The sequence below is a fragment of the Hemitrygon akajei genome, chromosome 29, assembly GCF_048418815.1.
Source record: "Hemitrygon akajei chromosome 29, sHemAka1.3, whole genome shotgun sequence".
In the NCBI taxonomy this organism is placed as follows: Eukaryota; Metazoa; Chordata; class Chondrichthyes; order Myliobatiformes; family Dasyatidae; genus Hemitrygon; species Hemitrygon akajei.
The window spans coordinates 31,945,796-31,957,237 of NC_133152.1; the positions used below are offsets into that span (position 1 = coordinate 31,945,796).

Genomic DNA, 11,442 nt, shown 5'->3' on the forward strand with positions numbered 1-11,442 from the left:
GAGATTTATCCACTTTTATATTCCTTAAAAGCTCCAGTACTTCCTCCTCTTTAATCGTCATAGTTTCCATAACTTCCCTACTTGTTTCCCTTACCTTACACAATTCAATATCCTTCTCCTTAGTGAATACCGAAGAAAAGAAATTGTTCAAAATCTCCCCCATCTCTTTTGGCTCCACACATAGCTGTCCACTCTGATTCTCTAAGGGACCAATTTCATCCCTCACTATCCTTTTGCTATTAATACAACTGTAGAAACCCTTCAGATATATTTTCACCTTACTTGCCAAAGCAACCTCGTATCTTCTTTTAGTTTTTATCATTTCTTTCTTAAGATTCTTCTTACATTCTTTATATTCCTCGAGCACCTCATTTACTCCATGCTGCCTATATTTATTGTAGATATCTCTCTTTTTCCTAACTAAGTTTCCAACATCCCTTGAAAACCATGGCTCTCTCAAACTTTTAACCTTTCCTTTCAACCTAACAGGAACATAAAGATTCTGTACCCTCAAAATTTCACCTTTAAATGACCTCCATTTTTCTATTACATTCTTCCCATAAAACAAATTGTCCCAATCCACTCCTTCTAAATCCTTTCACAGCTCCTCAAAGTTAGCCTTTCTCCAATCAAAAATCTCAACCCTGGGTCCAGTCCTATCCTTCTCCATAATTATATTGAAACTAATGGCATTGTGATCACTGGACCCGAAGTGCTCCCTAACACATATCTCCATCACTTGACCTATTTCATCCCCTAACAGAAGATCCAACACTGCCCTTTCTCTAGTCGGTACCTCTATGTATTGCTGCAAAAAACTATCCTGCACACATTTTACAAACTCCAACCCATCCATCCCTTTTACAGTATGGGCTTTCCAATCTATGTGTGGAAAATTAAAATCTCCCACAATCACAACCCCATGCTTACTACAAATATCTGCTATCTCCTTGCAAATTTGCTCCTCCAAATCTCGCTCCCCATTAGGTGGTCTATAATACACCCCTATAAGTGTTACTACACCTTTCCCATTCCTCAATTCCACCCAAACAGTCTCCCTAGACGATCCCTCTAATCTATCCTGCCAGAGCACCGCTGTAATATTTTCTCTGATAAACAAAAAATATTACAGCAGTGCTCTGGCAGAAGTTAATGGGTGAGTAAAGTAACACCACCTCCGTTTTTAAACATGCATTAAAAAAAAGCATTAGCTGTAATTTTGTCGATATGTCAGTGTACAAGAATTCCATTTAAAATTGTCCAGAATGGCCCAGACACCTATAAGTGAAGTCACATAATAGAATGCAAAGATAATTTAGTTGTTCTAAGAAAAGAATTAAATTTGATTTCTCCTTACTATATGCTAAAATGTGTAACACAAAATGGAAGTTTGTAAGACAAAATTGTGTGTTTGGGTGTGAGAATTTTTTGAGAAAGTACACATGGACCAGTCCAGAACTGAGTGTGTGTACCAGTCTACAGCCTTGAGAGTAGATAACGGTGAAATACACGTTTGTCCAGAAAGGTACTGGGGGAATTGTTATGATATATTTTTGAAGAGATCTTGAAGGGTATAAAAAGGAGCAATGTCTTTATGCAAGCAGTGAATCTTCTCTTTGGTTGAATTGTGATTCTTATTCTTTATACAAGTCTAATAACTTTAAAAAAAAAATCTTTGAAAGGTTTCATCAGAGGTGAAGCCCTCACAACCACTGAGCACATCTACATGAAAATGCTGTTGTAGGAAAGCAGCATCCATCATCAGAGATCCTCACTACCCAGGCCATGCTCTCTTCTCACTGCTGCCATTAGGTAGAAGGTACTCGCACCACCAGGTTCAAGAACAGTCACTACCCCTCAAACTACAGGCTCTTGAACAAAAGGGGGTAACTACACTTACTTGCCCATCCATTGAGATGTTCCCATATCCAATGATATCACTTTTAGTACTCTTTATCTGGTTATTTCATGTTCTTGTTATTTATTGTTATTTATTTATATCTAACGTTTGCAGTTTGTTGTCCTTTGCACTCTACTTGATCTTTCATTGATCGTGTTATAGCTAATGTTTTATAGATTTGCAAAGAATGCCCACAGAAGAATTAATCTCAGGCTTCATGTGGTGACATAGATGTACTCTGATAATATTTATTTTGACTTTGAAAATGTGTACAGTTCCTCCTTTATTTGCAGATACCCCAAATTCCCAACAAAAACAGCCGATGCTTATTGGTGTGCTATAATTAAACTTACCCACAGATTGGCTGTTTATGGCGATTAAATATCGACTTCACGATCCTTTCGCTACCCGTAAAGTAATAATACTTTATAAAAAATAAATATGTAGGAAATTATATCCAGTTCTTCAAATGCAGAATCCTTCCACTGCAATAAATGAAAGAAAATACATTATAACTTTAACTAAAATAGTACAAACGTACCAAAGTGTAGGACAAGGATGGGTGATCGAACAGTTTTTCCCCACAAATCTGTGAAGCTTACACATCAGGTAATAAACTCTTCAACCTGCTCTGGGAGACAAAATAAAAATTTATACAATTGAGAAGGGATTGATAAATGGCATGACACAGTGACCACACCAGCAAGCTAAAATGGTTTGATAAATTTTATATCAAACAAGCTGCTGTCAGTGACTGTTATGTGACTCTGACTATGATTACTGGGGAAGTGGATATGGCGTCATTCAAGTTCTTTTCAAGAGAGGGAAACATAAACTAGTTAGCACATGAAGCAACCATGCCCTCTTCTCACCACTGCCATCAGGAAGGAGGCAGAGAAATCCCGAGAGTGGCAGTTCTGTGGGCGAAAATGCCATGTTAATGAGAGGTCAGATGAGAATGGCCAGATTGGCCCAAACCGACAGGAAGGTGTCAACAACTGAAATAATTACACGTTACGATAGTGACGTCCTCCAAGAGCAGCACAATCTTCTCGTAGGGTTTGGAGGTTTGTGTGCCTCAATGACCCAGAGAGATATGCAGGCTGGAGTCAGGGCTTTATGGGTTGCCCATGCCAAACAGGTCAAAGGGTAAAAGCCAGACTAAGACTGGTCCACTGGCCCTCCAGGGTAGAGGGTTCAGCTCAGGGCTAACAACCCTGACTGGTAAAACAAAACTGTTACAGAAACAGCAATGAAGAATCCTTCTACATCTGAGTGCGACGGTATTCCTGAGTCTCCACCCAGGACTTGTATGACTGACGGTAGTGAAAACCGAGGGGAAGCTACTGACATGATGAAGGAAGCCCTGAACACCACTACAGATGGACGATCTTCTCTACTGCTCTAAACGCCAGCAGCTTAACATGCAGGAAGAAGACAACAGTGATGTGCAGAAGACCATCTCTGAATGGTCAAACCCTGAACTGAGTGAGCTTCAGTTGCAGATCACACCTGGTTCCACTCCTGTAATGAAGTGGCAACTAAGTGTATGTTCTCATAATCAACAAAAACAAGTCATCACCATATGAGATCCTGGGTGTGCCATAAAGAGATGGACCTTTAGAACGCAGAACAGTACAACATGACCTCACTGAAATGTACAAATCTCTTTAAGGGCTCAACAGGGTAGATGTGGCAGCCTGATATCCCTTGCTAAGGAGTCTAGAATTAGGAGTTATAATCCCAAAATAATGGGTAGATCATTTAGGATTTCAGCGAAGCATATTTTCTTCATGCAGAGGGTGTTGAATTCTTGAGATTCTCTGCTTTACAGACTGTGGAGGCCCAGTTATTGATCGACAAAGGCAGTTTGCTGGACAATAGAGGGATCAAGGAATAGGGAATTTGGTTAGGAAAATGGTTCTTTAGTACAATGATCTGTGGGCTCGAGGATCAGAATGCTCCTTTTTCTTACATTTTCTTCTGTGGTAATAACGTTCACAAAGTATTTTGTGGATGCTACATACAGGAGGTGAAGTGCATTCTGCTGAGAGAATATTTGGTTTGTGTGGAGGGTGGAAAGCCAATCATTGCCATGAGACTGTCTTGTCTTTGATTTACAAAACTTTTCCTTGCTAGAATGCACCGACCCAGTGATGAACACATATTCCATCACTCACCAACTTTAGGAGGAAAGTCAATTCTTACAGGGTACCCAGTAATTTTGTTAGTTCATGCACCCAACTACTCCAATTTTTAGAAGTTGAAGATTAATTTGTTTGTCAATAAAAAAAATCACCATGCATGATGAAGAAAAATGCTTTTAGGCAGCAGAAGACAGTTGGGCCAAGGACAATGACTTGAAAAATTCTAATATTCATGCCTTGTCTGAAGCAAAATGACATTGTGGGTCAAAGAGCCTGTTCCTGTGCCAAGCTGAAATACTTATTGTCATAAACAATAAGATTTCTGCTGACAAACTGGAGCCTCGATTTGAACTACTGATCATATATACAGTATAAAACATTGTTTGTTTAAATAAGGGATGAGAAGAAAATTGCTAATTTATTCTTCTTTCTTGGTTTTCTTCAGAGGGTGGATGTCCTTGGTAGATCTTAAACGGGTGGATGACAGGGTAATTTTTAAACCGACGTAACTGTATAGAATCTATGGCTACAGCCTCGAAACAAGGGGTTTAGTCCTGAGCGACAGACAAAAGAGATTTCTTCAACCAGTATCTTTATACCACATTTTGTAATTTCCTACTCAAAAGGCTTGTAGAAGCTCAGATGTCAATTGAGATTGATAGATATTTGGAACATAGGAAAATGGTGTAGAGGTTAAAAACAAAATTGGTCAAGATCTTATTGAATGGTAGTGGATGTGCAAAAGCTGAACTCCAGTTTCTATTTCCGACGTACTAAGAGTTTATAAGATCATTAAAACTGGACTGAGGGAATGGAGTCCAGACAGGAAAATGGAATCGAAGCACCACATCAGAATGACACCAGCAGCTGAAAACCCCAAGGAGAAACTCTGAACAAGCTCAGAACTAAGTGTAACTTCACTGACGGAATATTTTTGGATACGTTTGTACATACTGAGTCTCCAGAAGAAATCACTGTCTGGTGTTTCAGGTCAGAATGAACACAAAAAACTTCGAGCAATGGTCGGCAATCGTGACGACTCCTCCCGACCGCTAGGGGGCCACACGCCGGGCGGTGAGTAATCCTGCTGCCATAGGACAACCGCGACACCTTCCCACCGCTAGGGGGACACTCGCCGGGCAGAGAGTAATCCCGCTGCCATAGGACAACTGCGACACCTTCCCACCGTTAGGGGGACACTCGCCGAACGGTGAGTAATCCCGCCACCAGAGGGCGCTCTGTTCAGTTCCCCACCCCTTCTCCCCCAACGGTGCCAGTTGGAAAATGGCCTCGTCTGTCAGTGAACCGGCCACCGCTCGGCAGATCGGTTCTTGGCGCCAAGTGGAAGCCTCACGGCGCTCGCAATATCGCATAAACACGGCCCGCACCGCGAACATTCCCACCGCCCAGTCGAAAAGGGAGAAATAAACAAACGCGAGCTGGGCGGATCAGGAACCGCCTCCCCTCGCCCCATCTCTCTGTGTCTCCTCAGACCGACCCCGATCAGAAACCGGCTCCAAACCGACCGAACGAAGGGACTTGTCCCAGACGGTTAAGCGATGTCTGTACTTACTGGAAAGGCGCTTCACCCCGCGGCAAACACTGGATTCGGGTCCAGTGGAAGAGCGACGTGAACGCTGCACAAACTAGAAACCATGAAGAGCCCGACTTTACTTTCTGTTGCTGTGGGCGGGGATAACGCTGAGGCTAAGCCTGTCACTGAGTCATTTACTCCCCCTGGTTCCATAATAGCACAAAACCTACAGGTAACAGAACATAACGCTGAGGCTGAGCCTGTCACCCAGACATTTACTGGCACTGGTTCCATAATAGCACAAAACCTACAGGAAACAGAACATAACGCTGAGGCTGAGCCTGTCACCCAGTCATTTACTCCCCCCGTGGTTCCGGAGTAGTATAAAACCTACAGGAAACAGAACATAATGCTGAGGCTGAGCCTATCACCGAGTCATTTACTCCCCCTGGTTCCGGCTGATTAGCATGAAACCTGCATGAAAAAAACCCACATTTGTCTTCCTTCGCTAATCGGAGGTGTAAGAAATTGTGACAGTATTTTTTTGTATCGTTTTGCTAACCAGTCAGTTCGAGGGGAATTATATTTCTTTGATCTCCTCAATGTTGCGTGGTGGATTTTAGTCACTTTTTCCAACAACCCTGCAAATATAAATTCCGGAAACAAAAATTGGTTTATTTTCACGTGTACCAAGTTTCAGTGAAAAACAAAGCGATTGATGACACGTCGCCACAGAAGATGGTGTAAAAGTTATGATCTGTTACTTTAAAACATGAAACTAATTCAAAGAAATGTACGGCAGTCTTCTTGGAAATAATGCGGAAAATGTGTCGCTCCGGCGGCTGATGGCAGAGTCTCTCCCTCCGATCTCTTTTGCAAATGTACAATGTCCTGTGTATGTTACTCAAAATGGCTTCTTTGGTTTGTTACAAGTAGGAATGCTTCTTTGTCTGATAAGTGTTTCTCTCGCCGTTGTTTCGCTTTAGAATGGCTGATATGGTAATTGTATTCATTTGTTAATCAATGGGGAATGTTATTGTGTTTTGTGAGGCTGGGAACTTGGGGGAGGGGTTGCGCGGGCTTGTGGTGTGAAGGGAGTCAGGAGGAAGACACCGAGGGAGGTGGACGTGCGCTCGGAAGACCACCGGGGAGTCCGAGGTGGAAGATGTGGAAGTCGGAGGCAAGCGACGAGGGGTCGAATGGTTCGCTGGTTGAGCTCCAATGAGTGCACTAAACTGACTGAACTTTGATAAGTTGGCGCCTTTTGTTTTTTTCCTTGTATATATATATTGTATTGCCTAATACTCTTTTAATTTTAGTAAACTCTTTAAAGTGTATTTCATAACGGTATTTGTTGTGGGTTTGATATTGTTGGTGGGCGCGAGGCATAAACTCGATTCTCACAGCACCTGCATGTACGGGAGGTGGGTTGGTGAGTGGCTGGATCTCCTTTTCCCCTAGACATATACCAGCCTTTTGGGTAAGTGTTACATTTGTGGGGGCTCATCCGGGATAGAGGCGTGGGCACCCGGTGGTCCCCTGGCTGATCTCTGGGAACGTGTTCCTCCAGAGGCTCCAGTCCGTTCCCTCACTGAGCCTCTCCTAAGTTTCCCGACACCTCCCCCTTCTTAGTCGCAGGGGGGGCTTGTCCTCCGCGGAACTCCTTGTCTCTCACAATCCCACCTAAAGTGTCCCTCCTCTCCACAGCTATAGCACACCCTCGGCCGCCCACAGTCCCGCCTGAAATGCCCCTCTTTCCCACAGTTAAAGCACATGCTGCCTGCCGCCCCTCCTCTCCCAGGACGACTCCCGCTCCCAACCCACTGCACTGGTCGCCCCTGAGAGTGGGTACCTCTGGACCTGGTATGTATGGATTTTCTGTCAATTGAGCCTGACACCAGCAACACCGCGAATGTTTTAGTCATCACCGATCATTACACTCACTATGCTCAGGCATTTCCCACTCTGGCTCCTTGTCCACCCACACCACTTGACCCAGGGGCAGCAGGTGATTCCGATGGAGTACCTTGATAGGCCCTTTCCCATCCTCAGGTTTTACCCGGTAAACTGGCAGGTTTGGCATCTGGCTCTCTATTACATAGAGGCTGGCCGCCCATCGATCTGCCAACTTGTGCTTACCAGGGAGTCCCAAATTCCATAAAAGGACCCGGTCGCCCGGCAATAATTGGACAAACTTCACCTTTCGATCATACCGCATCTTATTCCTCTGATTTTGTTTGGTGGCCGCCGCCTCGGCCAACTCGTAAGCCCTCTGTAACTCCCTCTTCATGTCGGACACATACTTTAGACCGGAGCCAAGCCTACTCCGGACGGGGAGGTGGACTATGAGACCTGGATCGAGCATACGTCCTTGATGTTAGAGGAGTGGCCAGGCTCGGAGGTGGAGAAGAGGCAGCGATTGGTGGGAAGTTTGAGGGGTTTAGCAGCCAAAACAGTCCGGGAGTTGAAAACTGAGAAGCCTGGGGCCTCAGTGGAGGAATGTATAGAAGTTTTGGAGGGAGCGTTTGGGTTGTCAGGGGAACCCTGGCTGCTTTTAGCAGAGTTCCAACGCCTGGAACAATGGAGAGGGGAAAAGCTCTCCGAGTACATATTTAGGATGGAGGGGATGCTCTCAGGGCTGTGGCGCCGGGGGGTAGTGAAGGCGCCTGACGTGGCTAGCGTGAGGATGAGTCAGATATTCAGTGGCTCTCTGGAGGAGGACAAGGTGGTGTGGACTATCCGGCAGGCTTATAGGAAAGGCCCACCTCCATCGTTCAGGCGGGAAGTGAGGAGAAAGTGGGGAAGACTTTCTGGAGACCCTCTCAGTGCATCCAGTGTTTCGAGCGGTGTTCGAAGAAGGGGTTGCCTCCCTAGGGCTGGACCCGGAGTGTAAACGAGGGACGGTGTGGTGTACGCAGGCGAGGCCCAAGGTGATCCGACCCGGGGAGGTAGCACTAGTGATGGGGACCCCCAGATTCCCAGGAGTGCCGACGGGTGAAGCCCTGTTAGTAGACGCCCCGGACGATCTTGAAGGGGAGACACGATTTCCGGCGGGGGTGCTGGTGAGGCCCGAAGTGCAGAGACCAGGGGTGGTACATGCGAGGCGTATAGCTATAAGTGTCAGGAACACCACGGCAAGAGAAATCACCTTTAAGAGAGGAATGCCACTGGCACATCTGTTCCCGGTGACGGTAATGTCTAGCGCACCAGTGAGGACCCCTAACGGGGAGGGATCGGAGCATCGAAGGGAGCTGACCGCTGAAGTCTTTAACTTCGGGGATTCCCCTGTGTCGCCGGAGTGGAAACACAGGCTAGTGGAGAAGATGCTGAAGATGGAAGCTGTTTTTTCTCGGGGCGAGTTTGATGTTGGCTGCTCCAAAAGCACTCGCCACACCATCCGGGTGACGGAGGACACCCCGTTCCGAGAGAGATCCCGGCGGCTGGCTCCGGCAGATGTTGAGGACGTGCGGCAGCACTTGTGCAAGTTGAAGGAGGCCGGAATCATAGCTGAGTCCCGAAGTCCTTATGCGTCCCCAATAGTGGTGGCACGGAAGAAGAATGGGAGAGTGTGCATGTGTGTTGACTACAGGACGTTGAATCGGCGAACTGTCCCTGATCAATATACTGTCTCAAGAGTCGAGGATGCGTTGGCCTGCCTGAGCAGTGCGAAGTGGTTCAGTGTGCTGGATTTAAGAAGTGGGTATTACCAGATCCCGATGAGTGCGGGCGATAAAGAGAAGACCGCTTTTATCTGCCCGCTGGGGTTCTTTCAGTTCGAACGAATGCCCCAAGGCATATCGGGAGCCCCAGCCACCTTCCAGAGGCTCATGGAGAGAACTGTGGGGGATATGAATCTGTTAGAGGTGCTGGTGTACCTGGACGATTTGATAGTGTTTGGATCGACTTTGGAGGAACATAAGGAGAGGCTGTTGAAGGTGTTGGGCCGGCTTAATGAAGAAGGGTTGAAGCTTTCCCTGGACAAATGCCAGTTCTGCAAGTCGTCGGTTAGCTACGTTGGCCATATCATTTCGCGAGAGGGAGTGGCTACTGATCCAACCAAGATAGAGGCCGTGACCACCTGGCCGAGACCCCAGAAAGTGGGCGCTATTATCTGATGTTCGGGCGGGAAGCGAGGTTGCTTTGTTTTGGGGGTGAAGTGGGGGAAGTCCTATCTAAAGTATGTGTCCAACATGAAGAGGGAGTTACAGAGGGCGTACGAGTTGGCCGAGGCGGCGGCCACCAAACAAAATCAGAGGAATAAGATGCGGTATGATCAAAAGGTGAAGTTTGTCCAATTATTGCCGGGCAACCGGGTCCTTTTACTGAATTTGGGACTCCCTGGTAAGCACAAGTTGGCAGATCGATGGGCGGCCAGCCTCTATGTAATAGAGAGCCAGATGCCAAACCTGCCAGTTTACCGGGTAAAACCTGAGGATGGGAAAGGGCCTATCAAGGTACTCCATCGGAATCATCTGCTGCCCCTGGGTCAAGCGGTGTGGGTGGACAAGGAGCCAGAGTGGGAGGTTGTGCCTAGTACAAGGACTCTGCGAGGGCGCGGAGAAAGGGAAGAGCCCGCTGCTGAAAAGCGGGGACGGGTCCCTCACCCGGGAATGGATACCGATTCGGAAGATGATGACTCAGATGAGTGGCCCCTGTTCCCATTCGCTGGCGCTCCAGTACCAGAAGAGGAGGCTCCTGGCCCTTCCCATACTGAATTGGGTGAGAGGAGGGAAGGTGTTGATGGTCAGATGGAGAGGCAGCCAGTGTTGGGGGGAGAGAGGGTGGAACCCGAGCGTGAGCCGGAGAGATCTCAGGTGAGGGAGGACCCCTGTGAGGAAGGGGGTGAGGGTCTGTCAGGAAGACCTGGGGTGTTCGAGACAGTGGGTTCGCAGGTGGAGAGGGAGCCCAGTGGGGCAGAAGGGGTATGGAGATCTCAGAGAATTAGGCGCCCCCCCGGAGCGGTTGACATATGTGGTACCAGGAGAACCAAGTGTGATTTCTACTGCTCTGGGTAGTTATGTCACTGCTTTCTGCACCTGGGTTCGGTTTTGTGTGTTGCAAGAAGCTTTGGGGAACTTTAGTAATGCCATGAGGGCATGACATTTGCTGGTGGGGAGAGAATGTACAATATCCTGTGTATGTTACTCAAAATGGCTTCTTTGGTTTGTTACGAGTAGGAATGCTTCTTTGTCTGATAAGTGTTTCTCTCGCCGTTGTTTCGCTTTAGAATGGCTGATATGGTAATTGTATTCATTTGTTAATCAATGGGGAATGTTATTGTGTTTTGTGAGGCTGGGAACTTGGGGGAGGGGTTGCGCGGGCTTGTGGTGTGAAGGGAGTCGGGAGGAAGACGCCGAGGGAGGTGGACGTGCGCTCAGAAGACCACCGGGGAGTCCGAGGTGGAAGATGTGGAAGTCGGAGGCAAGCGACGAGGGGTCGAATGGTTCGCTGGTTGAGCTCCAATGAGTGCACTAAACTGACTGAACTTTGATAAGTTGGCGCCTTTTGTTTTTTTCCTTGTATATATATATTGTATTGCCTAATACTCTTTTAATTTTAGTAAACTCTTTAAAGTGTATTTCATAACGGTATTTGTTGTGGGTTTGATACTGTTGGCGGGCGCGAGGCATAAACTCGATTCTCACAGCACCTGCGTGTACGGGAGGTGGGTTGGTGAGTGGCTGGATCTCCTTTTCCCCTAGACATATACCAGCCTTTTGGGTAAGTGTTACACAAAGATGCCGCCTGACCTGAGTTTGGTGGGCGCTGCCTTTACATATTTTTCAATCGGGAAACTCAATGGTGATGTGGGAGGGAAATTTCATCAGAATAGTTTCAATGACCCGGTATACACGGAGGTG

General features: G+C 46.7%; 1 protein-coding gene across 1 annotated transcript in view; it reads right to left on the reverse strand.

Moving 5' to 3' along the window:
• LOC140718532 (uncharacterized) overlaps window positions 1-5,922 on the reverse strand; it is a 74,314-nt gene extending 68,392 nt beyond the window's left edge. Inside the window, exons 1-2 of the mRNA XM_073032495.1 lie at window positions 5,621-5,922; window positions 2,254-2,385 (exon numbers count right to left, since the gene is read on the reverse strand). The gene's annotated coding sequence lies outside the window, so the exon portion shown is untranslated. The remainder of the gene's footprint in view (window positions 1-2,253; window positions 2,386-5,620) is intronic.
• Window positions 5,923-11,442: the final 5,520 nt, after the last annotated feature.